The sequence below is a fragment of the Gallus gallus genome, chromosome 6 (assembly GCF_016699485.2).
Source record: "Gallus gallus isolate bGalGal1 chromosome 6, bGalGal1.mat.broiler.GRCg7b, whole genome shotgun sequence".
Taxonomy (NCBI): Eukaryota; Metazoa; Chordata; class Aves; order Galliformes; family Phasianidae; genus Gallus; species Gallus gallus.
The window spans coordinates 13,813,630-13,827,968 of record NC_052537.1 but is presented as its reverse complement, the minus strand read 5'-3'; the positions used below and the strand labels follow the sequence as shown (position 1 = coordinate 13,827,968).

Here is a 14,339-nt window from a genome sequence, read left to right as displayed (position 1 = left end):
CTCCTCTGTGCAGGTGATAAGTTTGTGGCACTTTGATGCTGGAGTTACATGAATATTTTTTACAAACAGGGATGGAGATGGGTGCTTAGTCTCAATTCTCTGGCTTAAGTACTGCATAATATTTCAGGAGCTTATTAAACATTCACAAAGCTTATCAAATTGTCTGGCATTCATTCACTGAATCTATTCAATAATACAACATCCTATGTAGACTGATCTCTGTTAGATGTAAAGGTAAGAGAGCTTTTTCTGCTCAGGGACATGTACTAGAGTACAAGCTCGAGAGTGTCCTACTAGTGTGGACTAGTACGGTGTTCAACCAGAACACTGTACATTTGACAGTAGCACCAGGTTGGTGCCTTAACTTGACTGAGAAGCAGGCAGGTGCATGTGGCTCTTTGCAGATTCTTCCTGGTAATTCTCTGAGTTTAACAAACCTCAATGTGTCTTTAGTTTTTTTTCTCTCTGAGCTTTTCCCTTGAGCTAGATCTTCTTGGTTCTATTTATCCTAAATGTCCCTGTTGTTACTGAGTATCGCTGGGCATTTTAACATCTTTGACATCTTGCATCTTGCACATTTTTGCTGAAGATTAAACAATTTTCTCCTTAAGTTCCTTTTGAATCCCCTGGTGAGTCCTGGGAATTTATTTGTTCATATGTTCCCTACGTTCCTTAAAATCACTTGAATTCCTGAGATCCCTTATGTTCTCAAAATAAGGCAAAATTTTGAGAATAATACTTCACATGTCACATTTCTAATGCATGCTAATCTTTTCAGTGGTCAGCACTGCCACAAATAATTTCTTTTCTGCTTTGTCTTTGAGAACTTTCTGTTCTGATCATTAGCTGGCCTACAGATTTACTGCAGGAACAAATCTGTAGATAATGTTTTTATATTCAAATTTTGCTTTGATTGATGAACAAGCATCATTTGAAGAAATGTGTGAAGTGCTGGAGTGTTCAAGGAGCGTTCAGCTGTGTGTGCTAGAGGTTTTTCCGACACTGAGTGAATGTGCCAAGTGAGAACAATTTGTATGTGAAAGTCTCCCTTCATCCATACAACTTATAAAAACCCAGTTATTAGAAAGGTGAAGTATAATGTATTGGACACTTGGCCCTAAACTAAGAAACAGTTGGAATATCTTTTCTCTGCAAATGATCTTGTAAAGACCCAGAGTTAGTATTCAAAAATGTAATAAGTTTAATTATTTTCAATAAGAAAAACATTTGATATGAGATAAAATATTGAAGAGAGTAAAAAACAAACAAAAAAAAGCACACTGGGCTGTTTACCAAAATAGGCTAATCTCCTGATAAATGAATTGTTGCAAATATTCGCAGGTCCCCAAGAAAACATAATCAGAACTAAACCTGTATAGTGTTTTTAAAGGATTTCTTTCACTGTGAATTGCAATTACTTAAAAAAGAGGTTACATCTTCAAGTAATTTAAAGAGCCATAACTTAAGGGGAAACCAATATCTGTGCCTACGATTAGCATAGTAAGAGTCTACCCCTCGTTACATTTGCATAAATGTCATGAATATGAAAAAAGAAATACTGTAGTGGTCATGTGCAGCACTGAGACCTGTGCCTTAATGCATTTGTTTGAGGAATTCCTTTATACTTGAAAGCATATAATAATATTTTAGTAGTCTTTTGATTTCTTCTCAGAAAGCAGACAGTTCTGACTGAAGTTTCAGGTGTTCCTCTCAAAAAATCAGACTGTTTAAAAACAAAAATGTAAATGAAATTATAGAGAACTTATGATTACTACCAATTTAAATGCCATTCTAAATAATGATTCAACGTTTAAAAAAAAAAAGTGTTTGTTGCGTGAATGTTAATGGTTTAACATGCCAGTGGCTTAAAGAGAGATGCCTTCAGAGCATTAGGAATTTTTATTTTTTAAGAAAAGATTGTTTTGTTGATGGGTATTAGGCCACCTCTCCTTGTGATCTTTTGCTATATACTGGTTTTCAGTGATGGATATTATTTAAAAACTTTCTCCTGCCTGCAGACCAGGAAAATCAACTGACCAATGATTTTGATTTTTGTTTAATTTTGCTGTGCAAAGAGAATATATTTGTACACTTCATACTTTTGTGTCTTCAGAATTCATATATGGAATATACAGGGCAACCATCTCAGTAGGTTGGATGTGTGTGGTCAGCTTACTGCTTTCCTGGAGAAAAAGGATTCTTAGGAATAAACTTGAGCCCTGGTGATTCTGACGAATCCTTGAATGTTTGGAACTGGGTTCAAATGCCAAAATTCAAGGGTAAATACATGTTGGCTTCAGCAACTTAAATAAATAAAAAAAATTGTAACAGCTGCATTGTCTATATACTTAATTAAAACCTCTCGGGATTCCTCAGGCTATGCTTTTTATACAAAAAGAATGAGCTGCTTTTCCCTTTTCTTCTCTTTTAGAGAGAGAGAGAGAGAGAGAGAGAGAGTTTTGTTTTCCCTCCTAAACATCTGAGTACAGTAAAATGATCACATACCTTTTGTATGGTAAGAATATCTTATTTGTTTAAATGTATAGCATTAATGTTGACATTAAATAAGCTGTCTGTTACACTGAATATTATTTTCATGTTTATTTGCTCACAGGTTGATAAGCACATAAGTAGGATGATAGGTCCGAAGCCTGAATTTATTCTATTTTCCACAAAATGGATCAATAGCATTCTAAGGACAAATAAACAAATAAATAATCAAATAATTAATAAGCGTGGTTGCATGCTATTGAATTAATGTACACCAAAATCCTGGAAAGATATCCAGGGATCAGTTAGCAATTCAGTTTCCCTGCTGATTTAGACCACAAATTCTCAGCCACAAAATTTTGATGAGCTGTGTTTGCTATGAGGAAGATGCAATGCATTAGGTAGGAGATGAAGTCCTTCAGACAAAGTGTTTAGAATGCAACCATCTTTGGTTTGTTCTCTGCAGTTCCTTAGAGGCAACAGGTTGTAACAACCAGTCCTCTGTTCCTTGTTTTCTGTTATGTCTATACAGAAAAAGGAAAAAAATAGTTGTATTCAAGAGATAAAGTGTAGCTGCAACACAAAGTATCCAGTATTTAGATTTGAATAAATTGTCTGTCAACTAGGAATACTCTGGTATTCCTCTGTGACTGTATAAACAAAATATAATAGTAATATCTCATACTGGAATGTGAAAAAGTTTATGTAAATCATTCCATGTGCTTTCAAGACATGATATTCTCCCCTTCTTCATCCTGAAGGAACTCCTTAATCCATCAAAACTGACGTAAAATTACCTCATGGAGATCTCATTTTTTTTTTCCAGGAATGTAGTTATGGAGTTGCTAATCCAGTCTTTTATCTTGTGAACACAAGTATAATGTCAAGATTGAATAATCTGCCTTTATCTCCAGGGTAACAGCTATGGAGGAAATTCAAATGGGACAGTTTTGTGAGCATCTAAAAACTCTTGTTAATTGGTACGTATTGAGGCAAAGTCAAATAAAGCAGGATGAAAAATGGTATTTCTCTTTGACAAGCTTGTAAAAACCTCAGCAATGAAGCCGTACATGTAAAGTATCTTAATGTATTTAACTGAGATCAAGACCATTCTGGTCATAGCACAGGCTCTCTACAAGATACGATATAAAAATAAATTTGTATGTGGCACTGATGGTTTAGAAAGTCCCTCATTAGAAAGGAAGTATTGTTTCTATTTTCCTGTTGAAATTTGCTGAGGTGAGTTAATAGCATTGTTGATGTACAGTGAGCAGAAAAGCTTGTACTGGTATAACTGCCTTCAACATAAAAATTAACTTCCATTTTTGTCATATTTTCACACTGTGTATTTCAGCTTTATGCTATTTTCACTGCCGTTGGCCTTACATGACCTAATTACTGTGTAGGCAGGTAGTATATGTTAATCTGACCTGTAACAAGTACTGTGGTATCAGCAGAGAATACTAAGTGTGTTAACCATATGCCTATGTTTCTTCAGGGTCAGGGTTTGAGGTGACGGTTCTGCACTGAGTGTAGGTGTCTGTGTAGTATCTTTGAAGAGGCAGTCCAAGTGAAGCTATGTAAATTGATGTGTGATATTTGCTCCATAGACTGAGTGCCATATGAGAGAGCTCCTTAGATCAAAACAGTAGACTTAGATCCACAGCCAACTGTGACTGTCTCTTCTTTTAAAGTGGTGCTGTACTAAGTCTTTCAAAATCTACAGAAGTTTAATACAAATTAGCAATCATGCAATCACCTTGTTAATACTGTGGTGAAAGTAAATACCTGATATATATTTGTGACCAGTAAAATCATACTGAGGTTTTTAGAAAATAATCAGCGTTTCCTATTTCTTCTTATCATGTGCTTTCATATAATATACTGTTATTTATATCACAAAACACATAGTGTGAACTACATAGGTGACTCTGACAGTAATGCCTCCTATGTACTTCCATGGAAGCTACAACACATACAAAGAGCACAACAGCGCTATTTGATAGTGCAAATTCTCATCTTCAAATCTTTCAAAACAATGTTTTTGAACACAGTTACCACCATTAGCATTTTCACCAGCAATGAACAAGACCTGCATGCTGTGCTCATAAAAATCTGCATCAGCGGAAGTTACCCACTGTAACTGTCACCACTGCCAAAACACACCACCCGCCACCTCACTGTACTCACACCCACTGTTTGGTCTCCAGAAATGTTCAGCAAGTGTTGATGAGTGTTAAAGGGTGCAATTTTTTCACACTGGTAGCAGCCAGTAGGTGATGTTCTTAAAGAGGGAGACCTCATAATGAGTTTTAAGGGTATAAATAATTGCGAAGACTTTGCCTTGATAAGGAGAAGAACTACCCTCTTCAGTCACCCCATTTTGCATTTTGAAAATACAAGATTTGGCAGTGGTTGTTCCCAGTGTCCCTCTAGGAGCTGAAAAGGGATGATATTATTCATGATACAAACCAGTCACTCCTGCCAGCAACTTGATTTCACCTGTTTGCCTACTTTTACTGTATTTATGCCTTCTGGTGTCTCAAAAAATCTAAAAGTAAAGGAAGACTAGAATATTTAAGTGAGATAATACTGCCTCCTGGAAATAGAGAATCAACAAATGGCATGTTCTTTCTGTTTGCATTGTCTCATTGGTAAGAAAGCTGCAGATACAACATTTCTACTCTAGGATTTGAGTTTGATTCTCTGCTTGCACAACAGAAATACCAAGTGTGTGTCTTTCCCTGTGGTTGCCTCCTCCCTTTAACTTGTGTAAGAGAGCAAGAGCAACATTTGCTCAGTATCTAGATTACTGTGATTAAATGACGGGCCCTGCTTTTTTAGTGAAGAGAGAGTTTGAAGGGATTACAAAAATGCCATCAATAAATGGCAGCATTTAAAAATTAATCAAGCCTGGTAGGGGGAGCATTGCAGCACTCATGCTCTTAGAAGAACAGTGTCCATTGGTGATAACACATGAAAAATAAAGTTCATTGTTAAACTCAGTGGGATCTGTGTGTTTCAGCGGATTATGTTTCAGTGGTGTCTGAAACAGAGAATGTTGTTGTGTATTGTTTTAGGCTGGAATGAAAGTTACTATTTGAGTTTGTTACTATTACCTAATTATGCTGTGGAAATGTTGAGGAAGTTTAAATAAGGTACTAAATTAGGAACTACGTGGGTTTTTAAGATGGGTCTAGTGCCCAAATAGCTTTCAGAAGTTAAACCTTGCACCTGCAGGATATCAGCTTTGTAGTGCAAATAACCCTTCTGAAAAGTGTGGAAAATTAAAACATTAGATACGTCCACAATGTCGTCAGGACGCGGGGATGTCAGAAAAGCCACAGTCCTCAGATAAACTTGCACTGAGTTGGTCTGAGCCTCCTGTGCTGCCTGCAGCACTTCCGGGTACATTTATGCTGGAAAGCATTGTAAGTGAAGGCATTTTAAGTGTCCCATTATTAGATGTGTTGCATACATAATAGCACAATAACATATCTGTAACAAATCTGTGAAAACTGGTCTGTGAAATTTGGTGTGTTCCAAGGCTACGGAGGCAGAAGTCATTGCTACTCCACAGAACAGTTGGGATTTATCAGTATTGTCAGAGGGCACTGCATCTGGGACAGATTGTCCTGGGGAGGAGCTGCAGCATTGCTCTTGCACAGATCTTTGTTGCTATTGAAGTCACAAAACAGATTGTTGAGGTTTTGAATAACAGCAGATGAATTGCATCATTGGTTTAATTGTTTTAAAATGGCTAAGGCAGGTTATGTTCTTGTTGGTTTTGATATGTAAGTAATTGAAACCATGGTATATGCATTTGTGCTTTTAGAAATATGTGATTTGTTGCTATGAGTACATATAGGTTATGTTTTTCAGAATTATTCAATGTTGTTTTGTATTATTCCCACAGAAAACGATGCTGAAATGCATCTGGAAACCAAAGACTGGAATGGGCCAGGCTTGCCTTGTGTCAGCATGAGTGGCTGAGGACAAGAGTGTAGGTAAAAAGGATTTTAAGATTTTTTTTTTTTTACATATGATTGTAGGAATTTTGGTCAGAACTGGTCAGGAAAAATGTTACACTGTCTTCATTAGGACAGTTGTTTCTGCTGGTGTTGTAGAAGCATTGTCTTTAGGAAAAAAAGAATCAACCCTGAATCAACCCGGGAGGACTATAAATAACTTTAAATTTACAGTCTTCAGCTTCTTAATCAAAATCTGAAAATAACTTTAGTTAATTGGAAAAAAAAAAAAAGAAAATGGCTTCTTGTGACAGTAAGCTACTTTCTTTTGCATGAGAAAATTCTTGATAGAAGAGGAGTGTTAGAACTGCACAGGTAAGGAGTAAATCGGGTTATTACAAGGCAGTACTTAAAAAAACACATTCACCTAGAAAAAAAAAACTTTTGTTAAGGTCTTCAGTTTTCATCGTTTTAAGTCCTCAGTAACTTGTACCTGAACTAGAACACAGTCTAATTTTGGATACTCCAGTGTATTACTGCTGCAAAAACTGCAGTAGCTATTTAACCACATTTCTCTACAGCCAGTTTTACTGGGTTTTCGGAAACTTGTTTGTCTAACTTTACACAGAAGGAGGAAATATTCCAGTGTCTCATCTGGAATTTCATTCATTAAATTAATGAAGAGAATATAACTAGTTTTCAAGCATAAAAGCGAGAGAGATAATGAGTGAAACGTGAGAATCCAGACAAAAAGTAATTCTTGGATTACTTAGAAAAATTTGGATTTTCAGTTGCTTTTTGCTGAGGTTGTCTGAGGCAGGATGCTGGGAACAGCACTGCAGTGTCACAGTGTGACGCTTACAGTCGTGGGGTGGTTCTGCTGAAGACTTGAGGGATTTTTCTGCTTCGTGTGTGGTCCTATAATTGGAAGGGTGAAACTATTATCTGCTGTAAATATTCAGCCACCTAATAAATCCCAAGAACAAGACTGTTTTCTTTGTTCTGCTTTCCATCTATTTGTCTGTAGGAATTGATTCACAGTTTTAATTAATCTCCCTTGTTTCAGAAAAATCTCTTCCAAGAAGCAAACATTGTAAGTATTTAAGAATACACTTCTTGCAAGGTGCTTCCTTTTAGTTTTTAAAGTTGCACTTGCTGTATTGTTTTTCAGAAATGCTAGTTGTCAGATAGTTCAGATGTTTTATATCTAAAATCAGGGTTAGTGCCTCTTCCTGAACTATTTGTGTGCATGCAGGTTCCATCAGGGAGGCACAGCTGGGATCTGTGGGATGTCTGTCTGGTCTCGCTGTTGGGCAGCGACAGTGCAGCCAGTCTGCACTGTAAGGGAATGCTGGGAGTGGCAGTGACCATACAGCTATGCTACTTAGGCTGCTCTGGGTGTACACAGTGCTTCTCAGCACATCTATTTTAGCTTTGTAGATTTTGCACTTGATTTCTGTCGCAGCTGAACAGAAAACAACAGACAGTTTCTGTGCATACTCTTTGTTTCTGTGAATTATATTATATCTATACTTAATGTAAAAGTACTTCTCACTTCATTTCAAGATATGGGCTGAAGGAAGATAATTCATGTAACAAAGCATTTTCACTAGATTGCGTCAATTCATTACCACTAAACTTTTTTTTCCCTAAACATAGGTTTCATTAGGAGTTGAAACCCATAAGTTTAACCCATAATTCTATCATAATACATCAAAATTAAAACCATTGTTTGTAACTGGAATTTTTAACTGATCTGTTTTTTTTAAAGCTGAAGTCAGTATTTTTATTGAAGAAGTCAAACTATTTGTATGTTTTCTGCAGTCCATTTTTTTTTTTTTAGTTTACATATCTGTCAAAATGTCGAAATTTACATTTGTTAGGAAAACAGGAATTTACAGACTGTAAGCATGTGGTAAACTGTTTGCTCATCTCCAGTGTCAGCAAATCTGTTGCAGGATTACTGTCTGTTTTAAAGCAGTTCAGCACAAATGATCATACTGACAATTCCTAACCTGAGTACTTAAATGCTGAAATGTCTGTGATAGTAGATTGATAACAAAGAGAGTAATTAGATAAATTCTGCAATACCGACTTATGTTAATTTAGTTCATGGACACCCAAATACAGCACAACATTTACATATAATCCCATTAAAGCCAACTTCATAGAAGTTATGTATGTCCTTAAGTGCTTTTTTGGATTAGGGCCTAAATACTTTTGCTCTTAAATACTCACACTAATAAAAACAAATTCTGCAACATGAATATCTGAGTAATGGGGAGATCACTACACCCAGCTGTTTGTGAAGCTCAGTCTTTCTACCCTGCACGTGTCTAGGCAGATATGACTTGGGATGAGAAATACACAATGATAAGCAGCTGAGGTACTTATGGAAGAACAGCCTGTGTAGCTTCACAGACAGGAACATGAATGAACTGTGTGAACACTAGTTTTAAGTAAACACAAATTGTCGTAGATTAACCATTGTAAAGCAATTCATTTTTCTGATGCCTTGACACAGTTAAGTCAGCAAGTCTTTCTCTGGAGTGTTTGTTTCCTGAAGGAAAGAACTTTGATTTCACTGACGAGTAACTACTACAGAAACTATACCCCGAAGATGTAAAATAAAAAAGTTACTCTTAAAAGCAGTACTGTGGATGTGATGCTACTGACAGAGGGATAAGAATCCTATTCTGGGGAGGCACTTCTAAATGAGGAGAAGGCTGAAAAAGGGCAGGTGACAGCTGAGCATGTGATTTTATAGGGATTAGATAGCTGACAAAACTGACATTCATTTTTTGTTCTTATGGTTATTATTCTTGTGATGTTTCTGTCCTTTTCCTCTTAAGCTGTTCCTTTTTTTTTTTTTTTTTCCTATGAATGCATTCAGTGTTAAGGAAGTCAATGTTCACATCGATAAATGTGCGTGGGAACTCTGGCAAACTGTTTAAAGAGCCCTGTATTCTGAAACCTTCTGGCTGGTATGTTTAGGTGCCTCTATCTAGATCGTTCTCATGGCGAATGTCGCTGCCTTGCAGGAAGATTAAAGTATAAGGAAGACAGAATATACTTGAATATCTCCAAGGTGTTTTACATTAAATATAGCTTCTTTGATGCTTGCAAGTCAGTGTATGTAGCGTTCATTTTCTGTTTCTTCCATCTTAAACTTATCACTTCAGATAAAAGAGAAATGCCTTCCACCTACAAAATACTGATGCTACTCTATTAGTTCTGCAGGTCTAACTCTCCCTATTCCTATCCTCTTCCTTTCACTTATCTGTGCTTTATCCTCAAGCAGTTTCATTGTAAAACTCTTTCTGCATGGTTAGAACTTTCCCCTTGGATCGTCACATAAGATGCTTCGTGCTCCAGGGGTAGAGAGTTCGTAATCTGTCATATTTTCTTGCTGATCTGCACATCCAAAAAATCCCAAGGTAGCAGTAGGAACCTTACAATTTTCTGGTACGATTCAGGATGAGATATAATGCAAAGCTCTTGTCATAGAAGAAATGCTAACATGATACAATCCATGTTTAAGAGCAGCAGCACTGGAATAAAAAACCCAATGGTAGTACTCAGCTTGGGCTGTGGTCACAGTCAGGGTATTGCTCCTTTATTCTTGACTCTGATAGAAAAACATCTCCTGAAGAGCTGGCACCACTGAATCTAAGGCAGCTGTTGCAATGCATAATTAATACAGACGTGGGATACAGTTTCAAATGCAGTGTCAGTGGATGCAGGAAGCCTGCAAAATGGGCAGTGTTTTCAGTAGTCTAATATTTATGATAAAACTTTTTAATGGCATACCCTATGCTTTTCTGCAAAATTGGGTGGAGAGAAGATGGATTCCCAAGTATGTTGTAATTGAGAGATTCCAGTGGAAATTAATGTCATCTTCATTCTCTACAAAGAGCAGGAAATAGATGAATTAATGTTTGTTTAAGCATTTTGCTCAAGTACAGCATAAACAACAAAATGTGTATAGAGAAAAACTGAAAAACTAAGCTGTGAAAAAATGAGAACTAAGATGAACTGCGTTTAACGCAAAATAGCCCCCACTCCACAAAACACAAGAGGGTGGAGACCAAGAAGGAAGGTTTCTCATAGTTTTACAAGGCTGTTCTGGGTAGTCCTTGACTTCTAAACCCTTCTAAGAGTAGACTTACTATGCTTAGACTATATGCTGTTGAGCATAAGCAGTGTCTGCTGTCTTTATCTGAGTAGAATTTCATCTCAATTGATTCTACTCAAGCTGGTGTTAAACAGCCAGCAAGGAGTGAAAAGAGGAAATTTATCTTCTGTGGGGAATTATTCCCAGTTAATATACGCAATTTTATTAATATATATAAATGAATAATATGTATTTTTAGAGTAGCGGGCAAATACTACCTAGTCTAAGGTCCTTTTAAAAATAATAAAGATCTCCCTACAACCAGAAAAGTGCCTCTTGTAATGCTATAGGCTTGGGTGATTCTTAAATGAGCCACAACAAAAGATCTATTTGGAAAGAAGTTATATTAGAATTTGGTCCAGTTACTTCATATGTGTTCCCTTTTGTTGTCAGCTGCAGAAGGATGTCCCATAAACAGGGGCCCCGCTCAAAGGCTATTTAGGAATAGCAGAAAGAGTCTCCTAGTAAAAACACAAGTAACTTTTTCATCTGACTACAACAGTTAGCTTAGTGTTTCCAAGAGGGGAAATGACCACCAAAACACAGAGCTTTGTTTTATTCTGTTTATTTTTTGTATATAAGTCTTGGAACAACCCTGCAGTGTAGTTCTGACCTTTTCACATACAGGAATAAGAGGCAAGGGAAATAGGGTTTCCTGTCAGCTCTTAAAATCTGTTTCTCTCCTTTTTCTTCTGGTCAATGCTTGTGGGTTTTTTTTTTTTTTTTCTTCTCCAAAGCCTTGCTGGAGATATTGTTATTTCAGTTAGGCCATGAAGACCCTCATCTGACACTCACCTCACTGCCAATGTGGTTCCTAGCAGAAATAGATTAGCTCAAATGACAACATCCAGGCAAAAGCTCAAATTTTTCATTATTAATATGTACTTTATTCAAGTTTTACTTTCTTATCTATATTGTTTTAAATGCAGAGATATAATAGAAATTTTTTGCTTGTTTAAAAGAAGCAAGCATTTATCACAAGACAAGATGACAGAAAAGGGCAGAAGAAGAGTCTAGGATGGTGACAAGGAAAATATGAGAACTGAAAAAAAAGTCAATTAGGTGAATCAGTCTGGTTTGTGAAACTGACTAGATGAGACAAATTTCTAAGCCAAATTAGAAGTGATTTGTAGGAGCTCAGACAACGGGTAATCTCTGTACTACCTTTTCTTTTTTGGTAAAATTGTTGAAATTTCTGGAATTAAAGTAGTTGAAAATCTTTACGAAAGGCATTATGCCATGTAATATGCACGGTCATTGCTTGGGGGTAAAAACAAACACTTATCTTCAAAAATGTGATAACTGTTTCGTTTGTTTGCTTTTTTTCTGTTCTCATAATTTCATGTTTTGGAAAGAACATAGTATTTGCTGTTTCTGAAAAATGTGTTCTAAGAATCCTTCCTTGTGAATGCCTCCCCCCTGGAGGCGTTCAAGACCAGGCTGGATGGGGCTTTGAGCAGCCTTGTATAGAGGGAGATGTCCCTGCCTACAGCAGGAGGCTAGAACTAGATGATCTTAAAGATCCCTTCCAATCCAAACCGTTCTATAATACTACAATTCTATGATTCTGGTGAGAAGACTACGCAGACAAGTTATGTAGAAAGATTCTTTCCTGTGGGACATTCATCCTATAGATGATGACAGATAGAGAAGAACGACAAAGTTAAGAGATTGTATAAAAGCTGTCACAGTATGTTATTCTTTGCAGAACCGTTATACATAATGCAAGTCATGGCAGGGGTCAGGATGCTGTTTTTTTAGAGGACAATACATTTCTATAGAAGGTGTGCTCTGGCACAGCTGAATTGCACAAACAAATTTTGGAGAATCAGCGTGAAGAAGTTAAGCAAATGAAAAATAAGCCATGCAAATTCAGTAGATCAGGGAATCTGAGAAGCAGAATAATTAATTCTCATTTTGTTGGATTCTTTTTGAAGTTTTTTCCTTAAAAACTGACTTAAATAAGAATAAAGGGTTAAATAGAAGGACAGAACTGTAGATAGGAAAGAACATCTACTTGTGAATAAAATATTTCTGATCAATCCATAACTTAATTGACAACTTCAGCTGAGCTAGCTATTACGCTGCATCAACTGGTTTAATTTGCCTGAAAAGCCAGAAAACCCTCTGATCGTCCAGCTGTATAATTGACTTAAGGTGTGCAAATAACCTGTTTCTCCTTCCATTTGCTTTTCCTTTATTTCTGGAAAGAATGTTGCAGATCAGTGGAAGCAAAGGGCTGTTACTTTGCAATGTTTATTTTTGACAAATGGAGGCTCTGTTTGTGAAGAGGGCACTGTGTGACTTAAATTTGACAAGGTCCACTTTAGTAAAACATCTAGAATATGATTAGTCTTTTGCTAGTGTCTTCATGAAGTTTATCTGGAAAACTGTAAAGTTCAACGAGGATGAGTAAATCTTAAGTATCCCATGACAGCAGAAGTTTTCCTGATACTACAGATGGGCTTTCTAATGAGTTGAGGTGAAGCAAACATGATTTTGATGTTTAGTGTGTGTATGTGTGTGTAGCATATATGTGTATGTACAGCTATTTATCTATACTGTATATACATATATAAGATAGAAACTAAACACAACGAAAAACAAAGCAAAAGAGGAGCCATAAAGGATCATAGAATCATCTGGGCTAGAAAAGACCTCCAAGATCAAGTCCAGCTGTCATTCTGACCTGCCAAGTCCCATCTTTAGACTGTGTGCAAAACTTCTGTGCCATAGTGCAGCCTTTTGGAATGTCAGTCAGGTGCAGATCATTAGCATTAGATGCACAAAAGGGGGAAAAAAAAACACTAAAACATTATTGAAGGGAAAGTGGCTGGGCAAATTCAGAGCAGTGCTGAAGAGATGCAGCTTTTTGGTAGGGAGAGGGATTGGGGGAGTCCACGCCATTTTAACTGTTGTGTTCCTTTAGGCAGTGTAGAACTGTCTTATGGTTGCATTGCATTCTCCTTCCTTTATGTTTTCTTTTTTCACTGCTGTAGTCATTAGTCTCTGACAATATCCTCTAAGCCAGGAGGACCAGTGAGAGACCAGGTCAAGGCTAAGAGCAATAGACTGTTTCACTGAGAGAGAAAAAGGATAAACTAGCTGAAAAAAACCTCAGCATTTAGTGTGCAGAGATGTTGCAAAGGAAAGTGATGCAGTAGTTAACTGTAGCAGATACAGATACAGCAGGAATGCAGCCTCAGTTGTCCTGAACAGATTCCTCCAGTAGTTACCTAATAGCTAGATGGCATTTGCTAAAGTAAACTCTCCTTGTGAAGAAAACTTCTTATGAGAAAGACTTCAAAAACAAGTCAAGGTCACAGCGTGTTTGGTACGAGACATGGAAAAGACAGGTTCCTGGGGCCTTCTTTGTCTCAGTCTTTACTGGTAAGAGTGATATTTAGGAACCCTAGATCCCTGACAGCAGTGTGAAAGGCTGGAGAAAGGAATGCTCTTCCTTAACGGAGAAGGATTAGATTAGGGAACTTTAAAATAAACTGGACCTACACAGTTCCATGAAACTAGATGGGATACAACCATATGTCCTGAGTAAGTTGACCAATGCCATTGCAAAGCCCCACTCAACTGTTTTTGGAAGTTCATAGCAGTCACAATGGTTCCTGAGAACTGAATGGAAGAAAATGTTGTTGTCTTGAGCAGGGAGTGGTTGGATTAGGCAACAGCCAACCTCAAATGTGCCATGC

General features: G+C 37.0%; 1 long non-coding RNA gene across 5 annotated transcripts in view; it reads left to right on the top strand.

Moving 5' to 3' along the window:
- Positions 1–14,339, top strand: part of LOC101750098 — a 485,027-nt gene that overhangs the window by 57,596 nt on the left and 413,092 nt on the right. For 2 of the 5 annotated variants that reach the window (XR_006939549.1, XR_006939552.1), the window contains exon 2: positions 6,407–6,493. This is a non-coding gene — a long non-coding RNA (uncharacterized LOC101750098). Of the gene's footprint in view, positions 1–2,422; positions 2,516–6,406; positions 6,498–14,339 lie in introns of those variants that run through there. The other 3 variants (XR_006939548.1, XR_006939547.1, XR_005860763.2) reach the window with 3 other exon arrangements.